Below are 18,905 nucleotides of genomic sequence, written 5' to 3'. Positions count from 1 at the left end.
ACAGCAGTGTTAACAACCATTCAGCACATTCAACAGCACTGCGGCCATGTTGGGCTCGATCTTAAATATTTAGTTTCAAACTGAACCGTAATAAGCTGTATTTGTATTAAACCACAATGAGCCTCTCACACGAGGTCGAGTCCTAAACCGTGGTGGAGAGAAAACAGAGAGACGCAGAAATGAAATCCAGAGCAGATTTTTTCCTGTTTTCTTTCCCTTTACAATCATTTCAAGAAGAAAAACAAATTCAGTGATACTCGGGGAGAGCTCGCCTGCCTGAGCCGCTGGTGGAAAATGAATCAGCAAGAGACTCCAGCTCCAGTTTTCCAGATGTGAGAGTCAGTGCAGAAACAAGTCCACATCCAGGAGATTCATGACTGTCACAACAAAAGGACAAAACACAGGAAGTGAAGCACAGCTGAGCTAAATAACCTCCTGCGTCCATTTCCTTCTGTTACACGCTGTAAAGTCAAAAGTATGTGGACGCTTCGCTTCTTTTTTCACTTACCAACAGCCAACACACGAATTGATCAACTTTGCAGTGTCCTTAAATACCAACTATCCAACAATTCATCTGATGAAATGTCTGCACTGACAGTAACTGTCTGTCCTGGTTAACGTCAAGTGCTGTGACTTAAAAGTGGAAACATTTAGACACACTAACAGCTCAGATGTAAAGTATTAAGCCATGAATCCTCAGAGGATGGAACCGTCGAGTGCTGAAGCAGGTTGTGTTGTGTATCAGCTTAGGTTGCAAAACTATAATGACCGTTAAGTTAATACCTTCATACTGGAAAGCCTTAAAATTATTTACACACCGATCAGCCATAACATTAAAACCACTTACTTGTTTCTACACTCACTGTCCATTTTATCAGCTCCACTTATCATATAAAAGCACTTTGTAGTTCTACAATTACTGACTGTAGTCCATCTGTTTCTCTGCATGCTTTGTTAGCCCCCTTTCACCCTGTTGTTCAATGGTCAGGACCCCCACAGGACCACCACAGAGCAGGTATTATTTAGGTGGTGGATCATTCTCAGCACTGCGGTAACACTGACATGGTGGTGGTGTGTTAGTGTGTGTTGTGCTGGTATGAGTGGATCAGACACAGTAATGCTGATGGAGTTTTTAAACCCCTCACTGTCACTGCTGGACTGAGAATAGCCCACCAACCAAAAATATCCAGCCAATAGCGCCCCGTGGGCAGCGTCCTGTGACCACTGATGAAGGTCTAGAGGATGACCGACTCAAACAGCAGCAATAGATGAGCGCTCGTCTCCGACTTGACATCTACAAGGTGAACCAACTAGGTAGGAGTGTCTAATAGAGTGGACAGTTAGTGGACACGGTATGTGAAAAATCCAGAAGCGCTGCTGTGTCTGATCCACTCATACCAGCACAACACACACTAACACACCACCACCATGTCAGTGTCACTGCAGTGCTGAGAATGATCCACCACCCAAATAATACCTGCTCTGTGGTGGTCCTGTGGGGGTCCTGACCATTGAAGAACAGGGTGAAAGCAGGTTAAAACAGTATGCAGAGAAACAGATGGACTACAGTCAGTAATTGTAGAACTACAAAGTGCTTCTATATGGTAAGTGGCGCTGATAAAATGGACAGTGAGTGTAGAAACAAGGAGGTGGTTTTAATGTTATAGCTGATCAGTGTATCACACACTGAAAAACAAAAGGCTTCATTCACACCAGTCTGGATAACAGAAGGGCTGTAAAGAGAACAGCGGGCTGTTTTTAATGTTGCCACAAATATTTGTGGAAAAAATACAAAGGATCTGAGGAACCAATAAAGAAAAATATTTCAAATTAAAAGCATATTTTTAAGCATTAAACCAAAACATGTTGTTTAAAAAGAAATTAGGTTTGAATCTTATTGGTACTTTGTGCCATGTGCCAAACCAAAAATTGATTAAAGACTCAGAGGAAAGATCTTTATTCTACAGAATGCAAACAGAATCTGATCCAAAAGGAAAGTGCAGGTAAAAAAAACACACTAAATTTTCTCAAGCTTTGTATTTTGTCGCTCACTATAGCTAATAACCAAGGCCCCACCTAATTCAAGGCCATGAAAATCGCGTCATGGACACAAAAAATGATTTGTAAAATTGTTTTCATCTACAGACTTTGAGACTTGATGTGGTTCACAGGGGTATAAATAGTCAAAAGTGAAATTATATATCAAGTGGCAAACAGTGGCAAAATATATTTTTATGAATAAGAGCAATGTTGCAGTATTGTAATGATCATGGCTGATGTAAATGCTGTTAAATAAAATAAGCCACTGCGCACTTATACATTGTTCAAGCCTAAAATGAACTAAATATAGCAGACTAAAACAGCACCACCTCTGTATAAGGTCATAAACGTCAGTAATGCCAGCATGAGCCACACCCATCTACACACACAGTCTGAGGACCTGATGGAAAGCTTCTTCACCTCACACAGAACAGCATAGGATACAAACAGTGCCACGAAATTCCATGGATCCAACTACAGTAATCATTTTATCTCTAACTGTTTTCTTATTTTATCATTCCCTGTTGTTTCAAAAGCCAATCCAAGAATACCTAAAAACTTAGGACTCACACACATTATCCAACTTCTGATTTTCCCTCGACAGTGCGCCAAGTGGCTGAGTGAGGAAGTCCAACACAGATTAAACCCACATTTGCTTGTTAGATTCTCAGTGAAAATAAAATGACTTTACAAAGAACTCCATTCACCAGGATTGAATTTAGGCAAGACTTTATTTTCCATACATGGCAACCCTGCCTGTTTTCAGCTGACATCAGATGAATGTGGTTTCTCAACATATGAGTCAGGCTTGGCATCAAGCGCAAAGGCGAGGAAATGCACATACATAGAGGGTTGTTGTGCCCGAGTTTTAGGTCATACAATAAAAACATTTATTAGTTTTAACAGCTGTTAACACTCATCATGTTCAGTAACAGACAGGTTACTGCAAAATATAAAGCATCAGTCAAAAACACAAGCAGACAGAAGTTACTGTACAAGGCAGTCAGATCAGTTGTAGGCATTAACAGATACATAATTTATTACTAGTTTGTGGGTGGGCTGGTGTTAAGGGATTAATTTTAGTAGTTATGTAATATAATAACACTGCATCACACTGGTGATCGACTATGGGCTTCTGGTACTGAAGGAAAATCAACTTTGGTCTTACAAAGACTGTACAAAGATGCTATAATGTTTAATTTGTTAAGATCACAATTATATAAAACTGCCCTTTCAGTTATTGTTGAAATATTTGCCCCAAAACCAATATAACAGTCTCAGTCCCTCCCTGTCATGGACTCATTGCTTTTGTTTTTGTCTCACGCCCCCCTTGGTTTCTGCCCCTGACCCACAGCTGTTCCTTTTTTGTCAATCACTGGTTTGTGTATATATGTACCTTCACTGCGGGTCATTTTGATCTGGTATGTGATTCTAGCTGTGACTGTTGGTGTTGCGGATACTGTGATTATTACTGGCGCTGTATCAGTGCTTTGTGTTATCCTGTACACTAGTTACAGTCTGTATTCCTGTCCTGGTTTCTGTTTATGACTTTGTCTCGTTCCTGGTTTGCTCTCTCTTGCTCTAATATTTAGTCTTGTCTCTGTGTTTTTGTAGTTATCCTTAGCTTAGCGTTAGCACTAGAATTAGCACATGGGCTAGCACTTCCAATTTGAGTTTTGAGATAGATTAATTTAGATTAGAGGCCTGTCAGTTTCTTAAAGTTTTTTTAAATTATTTTTTTAATGTACTTTCTCCCCATTTTTCCTCCCGATTTAGCGCATCCAGTTTGTCTTCCGCTGCTGACAGACTCCAGATTTGCATCCAAAGAGAGCACGCCGCTGCCCACGCCTTCTTTACACGTGTACAGCCCTCCTCTTCTCATCCGCGCTTGCCAGAAGGAGCCCAGCCGATCGGTGGCAACACCGAGCCTCGAACACGGGAGTTCAGAAACTCAGTGCTGGTGCGTCAAGTTTCCTAAAATTAGTGTTAGCGTTAGCATTGGTGTAGGGTTCAATTAGTATGTTCTTATTTTCTTGCTGGTTCTATGTTCCTGTCTCCAGTTACTTGTGTGTTCCCCTTGTCCCAGTATTAATCAAATTATCCCAATTCTCTGTTTATTAACAATTAAAGTTAAAAAGTTGAGGCTATTTATACGGCGGTACATCGGTTGCGTATTGTTCTTTAAAACAAATTATAGATGTTTTAGATTTAAATGCGTCAATAAACGTAGTATTTTCCCTGGTGCTGTTGTCTTAAGCAGGTTTTGTAGGTTTTGTATAAACAAAGGTTCTCATTAAAGAATTTCAGTCTTTCTGTGTTTAGTGTTTGGCAGTTTGTCGGTATGTGTTTAATTGTTAGTCTATCTTTACACAGCTGGCAAGTTGGTGCATCATCCCCTGTAAGAAGGTGCTTGTGTGTTAGCTTGAAGTGTCCAGTTCTGCATTAGGATAATGTAAGGATAGTCTGATTTAGTCGACTGTCCATTCTAGTGTAGCATTGTCCTACTTTTGGCTCTATTTCATATAGTTTGTTATGAGGTCTGCTGTCCCATTCGTTTTGCCATTTGTATTAACAATTGAAGAACTGATATACTTAACATTGATGCCATAAGAATGATAGGATCTGATAAATGGGGCGGCACGGTGGCTAAGTGGGTAGCACTGTCGCCTCACAGCAAGAGGGTCCTGGGTTTGATCCCCAGGTGGGGCGGTTTGGGTCCCTTCTGTGTGGAGTTTGCATGTTCTCCCCGTGTCTGCATGGGTTTTCTCCAGGTGCTCCGGTTTCCTCCCACAGTCCAAAGACATGCAAGTGAGGTGAATTGGAGACACTGAATTGTCCATGACTGTGTTTGATATTAAACTTGTGAACTGATGAATCTTGTATAATGAGTAACTACTGTTCCTGTCATGAATGTAACCAAAGTGTAAAACATGACGTTAAAATCCTAATAAACAAATGAACAAACAAATGTCTGAGTTTGCATTAGTAGTTCTAAAATGATCTAATCCTGTTTGTGTAGCTGCGTTTTCCTTGTTTTTGGTTTGTTTGTTTATTAGGATTTCAACGTCATGTTCCTTGTTTTTGGTAATAAACATAATGATGTTTACACAACTGTGTCCTGCTTGCTCTGACCTTTTGTTACAAAATGGTATAATTAATACTAACGATTCCCAAAATAGAATGTTTAAGGTCAATGACTGAGAAAGTCAAATCATTATTTATACATATTAACACAGTTTGTAACACAGTTTTCACACTGCAGGAAAGCAGCAGCCCTTTCTGTTTTGACAAGCATATTTTTTTGGGATGCAAAAGATGAATAATCGTTAATAAAACTTTGCCTTGAACCATATTTCAGTCGTGTCAGGGCTGAAGAATGCCTCCAGACTGCCTTCCTTTATTACCTCCAGAGAGCAGTAAGCAAGTATAAATATGAACCACATTTTCAGCCCAAAAAAAAGCCCTATTCAGCCTGACTTCAAAAAGAAAGAATAAGAATTGTATAAAATCTAAAACAATGAGGACTGATCTGTAATCCTACGCTGCATTTACTGACATTTACACCTTGAGGTAAGCAGAGGGGTGTAAACAACTTTCCTCTATACAGCCAAATTTTACAGCTTTCAGACTTTCCTAAAATTAAGTTGAACACGTGAACACTGTGCTGTGATTTTAACAGGCCACAGTGTTACTGAGCTAGAAAACTTAAAATCTGCTTTCAACAAGTGAGTGGCTAAACATCCGGTTCTAACGACCTCACATGAACTCAGATTTTCCTGTTTTGGTGATTAATTTTAGGGTTAAAATAATCATAAATGTGATAAAACCAGTAGCTAGAAAACCAGTAATAGCCAGAAAGTTTAGTAACTTTGTTATGCATAACTATACGTTCACAGAGATGCCACATACTCGGCAGAATCAGGATTTGCCAGAATTTTCAGATCGGTGCTACATTGCAGTGCTTACACTGGCCACCATTCAGCCCAGTCGTCAATCAGTCCACACCTGATGCCACCACAGATTTCCAGACACGTCTTTGAAGTGAAAATATCCCTGTGTTGTGACTGAAATAAATCCTGGCTATTAATAGTTACACGCGTATTTATTCAGGACGATTCAGCTGTTGCTTTTTTCCACGTCACCTCCCAGGATAAACATGAATCCATTCCGGTTACTCCCAGGACAAACGCATGTGGTGATGGAGGGGCAGCGGAACACTCCTGGGTGGCTCCTGCTCACAGTTGTCTGCGTAACAAACTGCACAAGTAGCGGGAACAAGCAAGACTTTTCCTACAGGGTGATCATGAAAGACCTCTTTCAGTTATTTACCCAGCACAAATTCAACATCTAGAGGCTAAAGCACACCAGTGACGTCAGCTCTGGGCTTTAATACGGTGGAAATGACTTTATTTTATTTGAATAAACCACATGCTAACCTTGACTACTCGAAAATTATAAACAAAATATCTTTAAGAGGAAATGCAAACCAAATCTAGCCAGCTCCTGTTGTTAAGAGCCAAGCGGTTCCACTTCAGCCTACTGTATACAATAGAAAGCATACAGTTACAGATACAACTGCAATCTTCCATAAACGGCACCAAGCAGATGTTGATGTAAAGCTCACTTGACTGTTTCAGCCGTTAATTCAAACAGACCCGTTTTTTGAAGTTCTTGTTCTAATCAAATCAAATTTCCTCCCAACATAATAGGTTTGGATTTTTTTTTACTAAAGCTTTACTAAAGCTTTAAAATACTACAAAACACTGTTTTATGTGCCACGTAATTGTTTATTTTAATGAACTTGGGACCTAAAATAAGTAAGAAATGACCCAAAGTGGCATTTTTAAAATATGAACATACACTGATCAGCCATAACATTAAAACCACCTCCTTGTTCCTACACACACTGTCCATTTTATCAGAACTTTGTAGTTCTACAATTACTGACTCTAGTCCATCTGTTTCTTTACATAAATTTTTAGCCTGCTTTCACCCTGTTCTTCAATGGTCAGGACCCCCACAGGACCACCACAGAGCAGGTATTATTTAGGTGGTGGATCATTCTCAGCACTGCAGTGACACTGACATGGTGGTGGTGTGTTAGTGTGTGTTGTGCTGGTATGAGTGGATCAGACACAGCAGCGCTGCTGGAGTTTTTAAATACTGTGTCCACTCACTGTCCACTCTATTAGACACTCCTACCTAGTTGGTCCACCTTGTAGATGTAAAGTCAGAGACGATCGCTCATCTATTGCTGCTGTTGGAGTTGGTCATATTCTAGACCTTCATCAGTGGTCACAGGACGCTGCCCACTGGGCGCTGTTGGCTGGATGTTTTTGGCTGGTGGACTATTCTCAGTCCAGCAGTGACAGTGAGGTGTTTAAAAACTCCAGCAGTGCTGCTGTGTCTGATCCACTCATACCAGCACAACACACACTAACACACCACCACCATGTCAGTGTCACTGCAGTGCTGAGAATGATCCACCACCTAAATAATACCTGCTCTGTGGGGGTCCTGTGGGGGTCCTGACCATTGAAGAACAGAGTGAAAGGGGGCTAACAAAGCATGCAAAGAAAAAGATGGACTACAGTCAGTAAGTGCTCCTATATGGTAAGTTGAGCTGATAAAATGGACAGTGAGTGTAGAAACAAGGAGGTGGTTTTAATGTTATGGCTGATCAGTGTATAATATACTATATACTGCAGCATTCTACACCTGTAGCATACTGATATTTTGTCTAAACAGGGGAAAAGTGTGTTTTGATCTTTTACTATGTCCGGTTTACTACCCACCCCCTCGTTTAAAAGATCTCCTACTGGTCTAATAAACCATGAATTTCCGCATTCAAAGTCATTGTTTAGCTGCTTCTTAGAAGCACTTCAGGCGTAGGTCAGTTTAAACGAGTTATACTATACGACCAAACATATGTGTACGCCTAATGATCAGCATGCTGGGCATCCCTTCCCAAACATGTGGACATTAATAAGGAGATCCTATTGCTGTTCTCGATCAGTCAAAAGAACATTTGCAAGGTCAAGAAGCTTCAATATTGGGCAAGGTCTGATACTCCAAATAATCCCAAACATTTTCCGTAGGGTTGTGGTCAGGCAGTCGCTGGCAATTTACAAAATACAGGATTAAAAAACAAACACTGATACAAACGTACAAAAATCATGGAAAAGTAATAATGCAGATGCTAAATATTTGCTGAAAGCCATGGTTTCAAGGACTGTTATTGTGCTTTGGCCCAATCACAGCTGGTTCCCAGGAACCAAATTTAACACTGGAACAAAAACGTAGCCAAGTATTTCAACCACTTGCCATCTGTCAGTCAGGAGGTCAGATCAGGTTAGAAACAGAGCACACAGTTTTAGAGGATGAACAGACCCAAACAGAGAAAAATAGCCATCCTAGACACTGCTTTTGCAATCTTTAACAGTCTCACCAAAAAAATCAATGTTTAAAAAATTATTTCTTTGCATTTCTTAGTTTCTTTAGACTAAACCAACAAAAAACAATTATATTTTTTACTACTGCAAACAGTATTTTTTTAATGAGCCTCTACCAAACAGTTCAGATGATCACAAAAAAGTTGACATATACACAGATCAGGCATAACATTATGACCACCTTCCTCATATTGTGTTGGTCCCCCTTTTGCTGCCAAAGCAGCCCTGCAACTGTGATGCACTGTGTATTCTGACACCTTTCTATCAGAACCAGCATTAACTTCTTCAGCAGTTTGAGCTACAGTAGCTCGTCTGTTGGATCGGACCACACGGGCCAGCCGTCGCTCCCCACGTGCATCAATGAGCCTTGGCTGCCCATGACCCTGTCGCCAGTTTACCACTGTACATAGATACTGACCACTACAGACCGGGAACACCCCACAAGAGCTGCAGTTTTGTAAATGCTCTGACCCAGTCGTCTAGCCATCACAATTAGGCCCTCGTCAAACTCGCTCAGATCCTCACGCTTGATAATTTTTCCTGCTTCTAACACCAACTTTGAGGTTTAAATGTTCACTTGCTGCCTAATATATCCCACCTACTAACAGGTGCCGTGATGAAGAGATAATCAGTGTTATTCACTTCACCTGTCAGTGGTCATAATGTTATGCTTAGTCGGTGTAGGTTAGAAAGGCTGTTTTCTTAAAACCACAGTGTCATCTAGCAATGTTTTTAACACGTCAATCAAGGAGTAAATACGACCCAAACAAGATTATTTCAATACAGCTCATTTTTACCCAAGTATTTAGACTCAAAGTAAGCTCAACTAAAGAGACATACTGAAATAAAATAAAGACCATAAATGAGACAAACTAAACAGAAGTGAAAGAGGGATTTAAGGACACCTCTTGTGGCCTGGCAGATAAAAAATGGCACCACTAATATAATCATTTATGCACAACTAAGCATCAGAAATACAGCAGCATGCATGGTGGCTCACCCAGCCTGCACTGGTAAACACCAGGGAAAAACACACAGGTCCGCCAGATAGACTAAACAAGAAGGGAAAGAAGGAACGCTGCCACAGAACCAAGAAACAAAGTCATGCTGCCACATTCGCCTGGCATTTTCATCAGAAGAGATCACTCATGTTACATGAAGCTCTGTAGTCTATTTATATAAAAAAAAATTGGCCTATGTTGACTAGAAATGTACGTATATGATTAAACAAATAACAATATTTACACTGATCAGCCATAACATTAAAACCACCTCCTTGTTTCTACACTCACTGTTCATTTTATCAACTCCACTTACCATATAGAAGAACTTTGTAGTTCTACAATTACTGACTGTAGTCCATCTGTTTCTCTACATGCTTTGTTAGCCCCCCTTCATGCTGCACTACAGAGCAGGTATTATTTAGGTGGTGGGTCATTCCCAGCACTGCAGTGACACTGACATGGTGGTGGTGTGTTAGTGTGTTGTGCTGGTATGAGTGGATCAGACACAGCAGCGCTGCTGGAGTTTTTAAATACCGTGTCCACTCACTGTCCACTCTATTAGACATTCCTACCTAGTTGGTCCACCTTATAGATGTAAAGTCAGAGACGATCGCTCATCTATTGCTGCTGTTTGAGTCGGTCATCTTCTAGACCTTCATCAGTGGTCACAGGACGCTGCCCACGGGGCGCTGTTGGCTGGATGTTTTTGGTTGGTGGACTATTCTCAGTCCAGCAGTGACAGTGAGGTGTTTAAAAATGTCTTATCCACTCATACCTGCACAACACATACGAACACACCACCACCATGTCAGTGTCACTGCAGTGCTAAGAATGATCCACCACCCAAATAATAGCTGCTCTGTGGTGGTCCTGTGGGGGTCCTGACCATTGAAGAACAAGCATGAAAGGGGGCTAACAAAGCATGCAGAGAAACAGATGGACTACAGTCAGTAACTGTAGAACTACAAAGTGCTTCTACAGTATATGGTAAGTGGAGGTTTTAATGTTATGGCTGATCGGTGTATACATACTTTATAAGACTTTAATCTCTTCCCCTTCTAACATATACCTGAGATGTTCCCACTGGCGAGTGTGAAGAGTCAAACTGGGCGTGTGAGACTGTGTGAACCAAACACTGTAGTAACTTGCGAATAAAACTAGATGCCCTCATTCTGTCCCCGAGCCAACACACATTTGGAGAAACAGCTGACACCAGCACCGCACACGCTACCATTATATATAATTACCTAGTCCCACCATGAACAGGAGCGCCCAAAGTGGGCCGTGCCTCTCATTATGGTTTGATGATTTCAAACGTACCAGTGCAGCTGATGCTTGCTGGTTTTTTTTTACACAGCAGGAGGACGAGTAAATCTGCATTCGGAGCACGCAAACAGACATAACCCACTGCGCTGTAAATCAATAGCCTGAGTCATTCAGCCTCAGATGGCCTTTTAAGCAAAGCCAGGAGCCTTTGTATAGCAGCCAAGAATGTACACAATGTAATGCTGAGCATACACAATCATGCCTGCCATGTCCTCAGAGCAAAACGTACTCAAGCGCTGATGATGACCTAAAACTGCATAATATAAACTATGTAGTCATATGATCAGCTCGAATAATTTGAGAATTTACCGCAATGAGAAACTAGTATTTTACCTTTTCATATTGACTTTAATACAATGTGTTTCAATTTTGTACTATAAATACGAACAAATGTTTATTATTGTTTATTTATTAGGAATTTAACATGTTTTACACTTTGGTTACATTCATGACAGAACAGGCAGTTACTGATTACACAAGATTCATCAGTTCACAAGTTAAACGTCAAACACATTCATGGACATTTTTGTATCTCCACTTCACCTCACTTGCACGTCTTTGTACTGTGGGAGGAAACCTGAGCTCACAGAGTAAATCCACACAGAAAGGACCCAGACTGCCCCACCTGGGCATCGAACACAGGACCTTCTTGCTGTGAGGTGACAGTGCTACATACTGAGCCACCGTGCTGCTCAATATGAACAAAAGATATGAATTAATTACCATAAACAAAATAAACCAATAGGGTGAGAGAATTAATATTAGTACAGCAAAGGAAGGTCAGTGGTTAAGGTGCAGGTGTATCGATCAGAGGGTTTCTGGTTTAAGCCCCACCACTGCATCAAGTTGTCGCTCCTGAGCTCCCTTAATCCACAATTTCTTGCATTGTATTTAGTAACAATTGTAAATCACTTGGCATAAAAACATCTGCTAAATGCCATTAATGTAAATGTACTTTGCAGCAAAGCTATTGCTGGTGATTAATAATTTACCAAACGTGACCTGAAGCTCTAGAGATGCACCACTCAGGCCGTTTAGGAATCCTGAGTCGATGCCGAGATCAAATATCTCATGTACAGAAATTAGTAAAATATAGAATTTGGGCTAAATCCACTTTAATTAGTATTCATACACTATATAATTAAAATTAAAAAAGTGGACATCCCAACATAACTGGATAAGATGTAAAAAAAAAAAAAAACAGTAGATAATTCTGGTTCTCATACTTAATTTGGCAATCCAAAATGACTTACAATTATCATTAAAAACAATTTGAGCAATTGAGGGTTGAGAGCCTTGCCCAGGGGTCCAACAGTGTCAACGTGGTGGTGGTGGTGGTGGTGGGGCTTAAACCAGCAACCTTCTGAATATTAGTCAGGTACCTTGACCGCTGAGCTATCACTGCCCAATGACAAAACCCTCCTTACTTCTATCCGAACTTGTCTGTGTAGACACCCAACTGGCCAATAGCACTGGACGATCCAGAGTTCAAAGCTGAGCTAGTTACCCCAATATTAGTATGGGGTTCCTAATAAAAAGGCCAGTAAGAGGATATCATATACACCAATCATCCATAACATTAAAACCACCTTTTTGTTTCTACACTCACTGTCCATTTTATCAGCTCCACTTACCATATAGAAGCACTTTGTAGTTCTACAATTACTGACTGTAGTCCATCTGTTTCTCTGCATGCTTTGTTAGCCCCCTTTCATGCTGTTCTTCAATGGTCAGGACCCCCACAGAGCAGGTATTATTTAGGTGGTGGATCATTCTCAGCACTGCAGTGACACTGACATGGTGGTGGTGTGTTGGTGTGTGTTGTGCTGGTATGAGCGGATCAGACACAGCAGCGCTGCTGGAGTTTTTAAACACCTCACTGTCACTGCTGGACCGAGAATAGTCCACCAACCAAAAATATCCAGCCAACAGCGCCCAGTGGGCAGCGTCCTGTGACCACTGATGAAGGTCTAGAAGATGACCGACTCAAACAGCAGCAATAGATGAGCGATTGTCTCAGACTTTACATCTACAAGGTGGACCAACTAGGTAGGAGTGTCTAATAGAGTGGACAGTGAGTGGACACGGTATTTAAAAACTCCAGCAGCGCTGCTGTGTCTGATCCACTCATACCAGCACAACACACACTAACACACCACCACCATGTCAGTGTCACTGCAAGTGCTAAGAATGATCCACCACCCAAATAATACCTGCGCTGTCGTAGTCCTGTGGGGGTCCTGACCATTGAAGAACAGGGTGAAAGCAGGATTTCTAGCCATGCAGTCTGCCTTTATATACATTTATAAAATAATGGGTCATTCCAAAGAGGTCACTTAATTCAAGTGTGGTACTGTAATAGGATGCTGGCATTGTAACAGCTCATATCTTTCCTCCTAGATATTCCACGATCAACTGTGTGGCTGAGTTGCTGTGGTTCCTAAACATCTCTGAACTCACAAATGCTCTTCTGGATGAATGAGAAAAATGCCCCAGCCACAAAATCTTCTAGAAAGCCCTCCCGGAAGGGTAAAAGCTGTTATAGCTGCAAGGGGGAGGGAAGGTCAATATTAACGCCTCTGGATTTAGAATGAGATGGGAAAAGCTCCCATAGGTGTAATGTGTAGGTGTCCCGATACTTTTGTCCATTTGAGGGGGCACTTAAGTACACATGCTGCATTGTTTTGCTTGGCGTGTAAATTTGTCCACCCTGCATTACTCCCAGTACCCAGAATACATCCATCTATTTAATCTCATCCTGTACCCACTCATACTTTCCTTATCTTGAAGAACTCCCAAGACACATCAGTCACCAAAACGGTCAGGCATGCTCACTATGCAAGAGGTTCACTGCAATTCTGGACCTACAAATTATGATAAACAAGCCTGAAAGTCTTCCACAAAAACAACACGAGGCGAAACAGGAACGTACGCTGTATACGAACAGAGGAAGCGCAGACAGACCGCTCTGTTCACCGAGCCACAATGAAGACAGACACGTCGCCGCCGCCATGCCGAGTGGCTCAGATTCTCCTGAAGGAGCTCGTGGTGGCTTATAAAGACACCCACAATCACACAATTCAAACAGTTCTTGGGCACTTTCTCCCATGGTGAATAATCGCATCTTAACCTCAGACGACGTCAAAGCCTGACAGAGCTCCAGTCGGCGAGGTCTGGTTGTGGTTCGGTTTATGTCAGAATCAGACAGCGGCTGAGCCGTGTGAGGAGTCGGGAGTTTCCTCTGGGGCCAAGAACAGCAAACAGACGCAGAAAAACAACCACCTCAGGCCTGGAACGGCACATCTTTCAGCTTCTGATGCTGAATAAGTCCAGTTAGAAACGTAAAGTCTTTGCAAAGACACTGAAGAAAACTTTGAGTCATTTGTGCTTTGAGGCCGATGACATTCAGGCTTCTCAGTTCATGAAGGTGCTGATTAACACAGCTGATTGGGTCATGAAATTATAGAGGGTAAAAAGATGCCTGGTCACAATAAACCAGCTATTTAGATGTGATAACACATACTTATGATATTCTTTATTGTTATTAATGTCTCTTAAACAGATGACAGAGCTTTTTCAGGGAATTCCTAAGTGCAGGCAGGATTAAGCTCTTTGCAACAGATGATTTTATATTTGTAATATAATTTATTTTCACTGTTTAAATGTTCTCATTCAGAATTTATTACTAGGATTTTTTTTAACATCGCGTTTTACACACTTCGGTTACATCCACGACAGAAACGGTAGTTACTCGTTACACAAGATTCATCAGTTCACAAATTTTAACACACTCACTCACTTTCTTAACCGCTTATCCAATAAGGGTCGTCGGTGAGTGCTGGAGCCTATCCCAGCTTTTAAATGGGCACAAAGCACACAGTAACACCCTAGACGGGGCGCCAGTCCATCACAGGGCACACACACACACACACTCACCCATTCACCTATAGGGCAATTCAGTGTCTCCAGTTAACTTACTCCAGGAGGAAACCCACGCACACACGAGGACAACATGCAAACTCAACACAGAAAGGACCCAGAACACCCCGCCTGGGGATTGAACACAGGACTTTCTTGCTGTGAGGTGACAGTGCTACCCACTAAGCCACCATGCCGCCCATGTGAAACACAGTCATGGACAATTTTGTATCTCCAGTTCACCTCACTTGCATGTCTTTGGACTGTGGGAGGAAACCGGAGCTCCCGGAGGAAACCCACGCAGACACGGGGAGAACATGCAAACTCCACACTGGGGATCGGACCCAGGACCTTCTTGCTGTGAGGTGACAGTGCTACCCACTGAGTCACCATGTTGCCCTTTTGTAAAGAAACAGAAATAGTAATACAGTGTAAATCAAATGTAGGTGTAAATTGATTTAAAAACAAACATAAAACTCCAAATGCTTACTAGCCTACCTGTCAAGAATCTAGTCAGATAAATCTTGTATTTAATATAACAGATACAAAAAAGTTAATTTAATAATGATAAACATTCATATAAAAGCATATTTTAAATAAACAGCTAATAATGTCCTTCACTTTTATCTGATAATGCATTAAAAAACTAAGGATTTTATTTAATTATTTATCTATTTGAGTTTAAGTTGTCCAAAGCAGTAGTTAGTTGGCTCAGTGGAAACACTGTTATGAAGCCAAGGTTTACACCTAATACAATAGCAAAATATATAAAAATACACAAATAATCACAATTGCACAGGAAATATTATTCTAAAAAGACTAGAAACAGAAAATGTAAACAGGAAAGTGTTCATATCTCTGCAGACAATTGTCAGAATATGGCTTAGTTTCATTGGAAATTAAATTTAAAAAATATAAACAATCATTCTTGCTATTTCTTACATCCATACTGTTGGTTTTTGTCAGCATTAAATTAAAACTCAGGACAAACAGACTTAAATGGCCTTAAATGACAGCGTTAACAGTCTTTATTGAGCTGAGGTGCTTACACAAATTAGATGCTACAAAACGCAGATTTGTGTTTATATATTTATCTGAATTGGTTAAATTATACTTCATTTAGCTAAACATATATACACTGAAACCTCTCACATGTTGCCTGTCAAGCAGTGAATCTACCCAAGAGAGGTCGGGGTTTGACATTTTAGGACAAAAGTTAAGGTTAGCTGTTAATACAGCTCATATGAGAGTAAAATCCCAACATTGTGTTACAAAATCCTTTCAGAATTAGATAGAGGGGATTTAGAGCTATGGTGTTACTTGTACAGTGGTACCTTAAAACTCAATGTCAGTTGGTTCTGGGAGGTGCGTTGAGTTTAAAAGGCGTTGAGTTTTAAGGTATTTTTTCCGATAAGGATGTTTGGGAAACCTGTTAATGCGCCCCATGGTCCCGTGGAACTGCATTTATTTTAGGCTAATGTAAATTAATGGGGTTGTTTTTAACATGTATACATTGAAAATAACACAAATATAATATAAAAAACACTGAAATACAATTGAAAAACAGTTAAAAATCCATTAAAAAAAACACGATAAAAAAACTGCACTTTACCTTTTTCTTAATTGTTTCCTTATGCTTCTTAATCGTAGAGATGCTTGATTTTGGAATACTGTATTCCATTCAGTAAAGGCGCATTCACATAAGTAGCGGCACAATAGCTTTTGCGACGCTTTTTAACGATAAGCGTTTTAGACTCTCGAAAAAAAGCTTGAATAATTTTTTTAATTTATTATATTGCTCATTTAAATGGTATGAGATCACGCAATAATACCACGTATCAATAAAACAGCTTAAGGCTTTTGTGTAACGTAGCAATAAATCAACAACATTAATCAGAGATATGACCTCAGAACTGAAAGCCATTGTTTGCAGATCTCATACCTCTGACTAATGTTGTTTATTTATTGGTATTGGTATAAATGACACATTGGTGAAACTTGACATTAAACAATGCCTTTCAATTCTGAGGTCATGTGACCAATGTGTCATTTATACCAATACTGATCATGTAACACAACCTCTTTAAATCAGTGTTAAATTTTAGGGAGAAAAAAACTATTCCTGTCACTTATTGAGGTAATTTAAATGGACATATTATCTACACCGGTAGTTCTACAATTAATGACTGTAGTCCATCTATTTCTCTAGATACTTTTTTAGCCTGCTTTCACCCTGTTCCTCAATGATCAGGACCCCCACAGAGCAGGTATTATTTAGGTGGTGGATCATTCTCAGCACTGCAGTGACAATGACATGGTGGTGGTGTGTTAGTGTGTGTTGTGCTGGTATGAGTGGATCAGTCCACCAACCACAAAAATATCCAGCCAACAGCGCCCCATAGGCAGCGTCCTGTGACCACTGATGAAGGTCTAGAAGATGACCAACTCAAACAGCAGCAATAGATGAGCGATTGTCTCTGACTTTACATCTACAGGGTGGACCAACTAGGTAGGAGTGTCTAATAGAGTGGACAGTGAGTGGACACGGTATTTAAAAACTCCAGCAGCGTGCTGTGTCTGATCCAGTCATACCAGCACAACACACACTAACACACCACCAACCATGTCAGTGTCACTGCAGTGCTGAGAACGATCCACCACCTAAATAATACCTGCTCTGTGGTGGTCCTGACCATTGAAGAACAGGGTGAAAGCAGGTTAAAAAAGTGTGTTGAGAAACAGATGGACTACAGCCAGTAATTGTAGAACTACAAAGTGCTTCTATATGGTAAGTGGAGCTGATAAAATCGACAGTGAGTGTAGAAACAAGGAGGTGGTTTTAATGTTAAGGCTGATCGGTGTATAAATGTATTCAAAGAGTGCAAATTCACCAAAATCACCATTAATTTTGTTAATTATTTATTCCAGCGCTACGATGTTTTAGGAAAACTAATCCCTGATAACTACATCTCTGTAACATCTACCAGCAGATGTGCTGATGATCTGGTAAACACACAAACACAAAACAAACATAATTTCCTCTCGGCCTGAAGAAGGAACTTCAATATACTGTTACAAGAGCAAAAGCTGTAGGATGCCAGACTCGTGTCCCCTTTCATTAGGACTAAAACTAAAGCAGACAGGCAGACAGCTTCGTTAAAGAGTCAGCCCTGCAGGGCCCAAAGGGTAAAGAGGTGCTGAAGTTTCCTTTTTTTTACAAAGACTGGGAGGGTTAATAACACGTGTGATGAAAACTGTGGCAAGCGTTGTGATAACAGGCCAGATGACTTCAAGAGGAGAGCAGTGAAAAAGCTCGACGATCCTCACATGGTTTCACTTTTACACCAGATCATTCGGCAAGAACGCCGTCAAATACCCAAACTTACACCAGTGATTCAGATAAACATGCTCACGTGACGATTATTTTAAATGGTTTTCTTTGTCCTAAATAATAATTATTATTAATTATTTAATTATTTATTGTTTATAGCTCAGCTAAACCATTAAAGTTCATTTTATTTTATTTATTTATGCATTTTCTCCTGATTTAGTGTAGTCCATTTATCTTCCGCTGCTGTGGATCCCTAATTGCATTCAAGGAGGGTATGTTGCTGCTCAGGCCTCCTCCGACCCGTGCTCAGTCCTAGCGGACCCCTTCTTTTCGCCCATGCACTCTGCACAGACGCCTCTCTATCTGCTAATCAGGGTCCTTACACAGCATTTGAAGACCCCACCCACATAGTCCGGTCATCCCACCCTAGCAGACACGGTGGCCAATTAGTGTCTGCTGCAGTCACTGCCAATTATGCCCGCTAGATGGCGCCCAGCCGACCGATGGCAACGCCGAGTTTCGAACCGAGGAGTTCAGAATCTCGGTGCTGGTGTGCTACCGGATATCCCGCTGCGCCACCTTAGTGCGTCAGTAAAAAATTTTTTTATCATTATTTGATTTTACGTGGTCTAACAGGTAAAAATATGAACCAGGGATCTTCAAAAAGTTTACGCACTTTTATATTTTGGTTATAAATGGTGAGGGTGGGAGGAGGAGTAATCTGTCTTGTCTGGGAGAATCAGAGAGCTTATAGTCCAGATTCAGCGCCATCTGATTTCCACCTTTTTGGACACTCAAAGAAGCTTTGCAGGGTGGGGGCCGGACTTCTGTGTG

At 40.9% G+C, this 18,905-nt stretch overlaps 1 protein-coding gene across 2 annotated transcripts in view; it reads right to left on the bottom strand.

Annotated features, from left to right (window-relative positions):
• Positions 1–18,905, bottom strand: part of raph1a (Ras association (RalGDS/AF-6) and pleckstrin homology domains 1a) — a 98,945-nt gene that overhangs the window by 50,244 nt on the left and 29,796 nt on the right. The gene's annotated exons all lie outside the window — the stretch shown is intronic.

This window comes from Trichomycterus rosablanca, chromosome 12, assembly GCF_030014385.1.
Source record: "Trichomycterus rosablanca isolate fTriRos1 chromosome 12, fTriRos1.hap1, whole genome shotgun sequence".
Classification (NCBI taxonomy): Eukaryota; Metazoa; Chordata; class Actinopteri; order Siluriformes; family Trichomycteridae; genus Trichomycterus; species Trichomycterus rosablanca.
The sequence above is the reverse complement of the archived record's forward strand: the minus strand, read 5'-3'. Positions and strand labels throughout refer to the sequence as shown.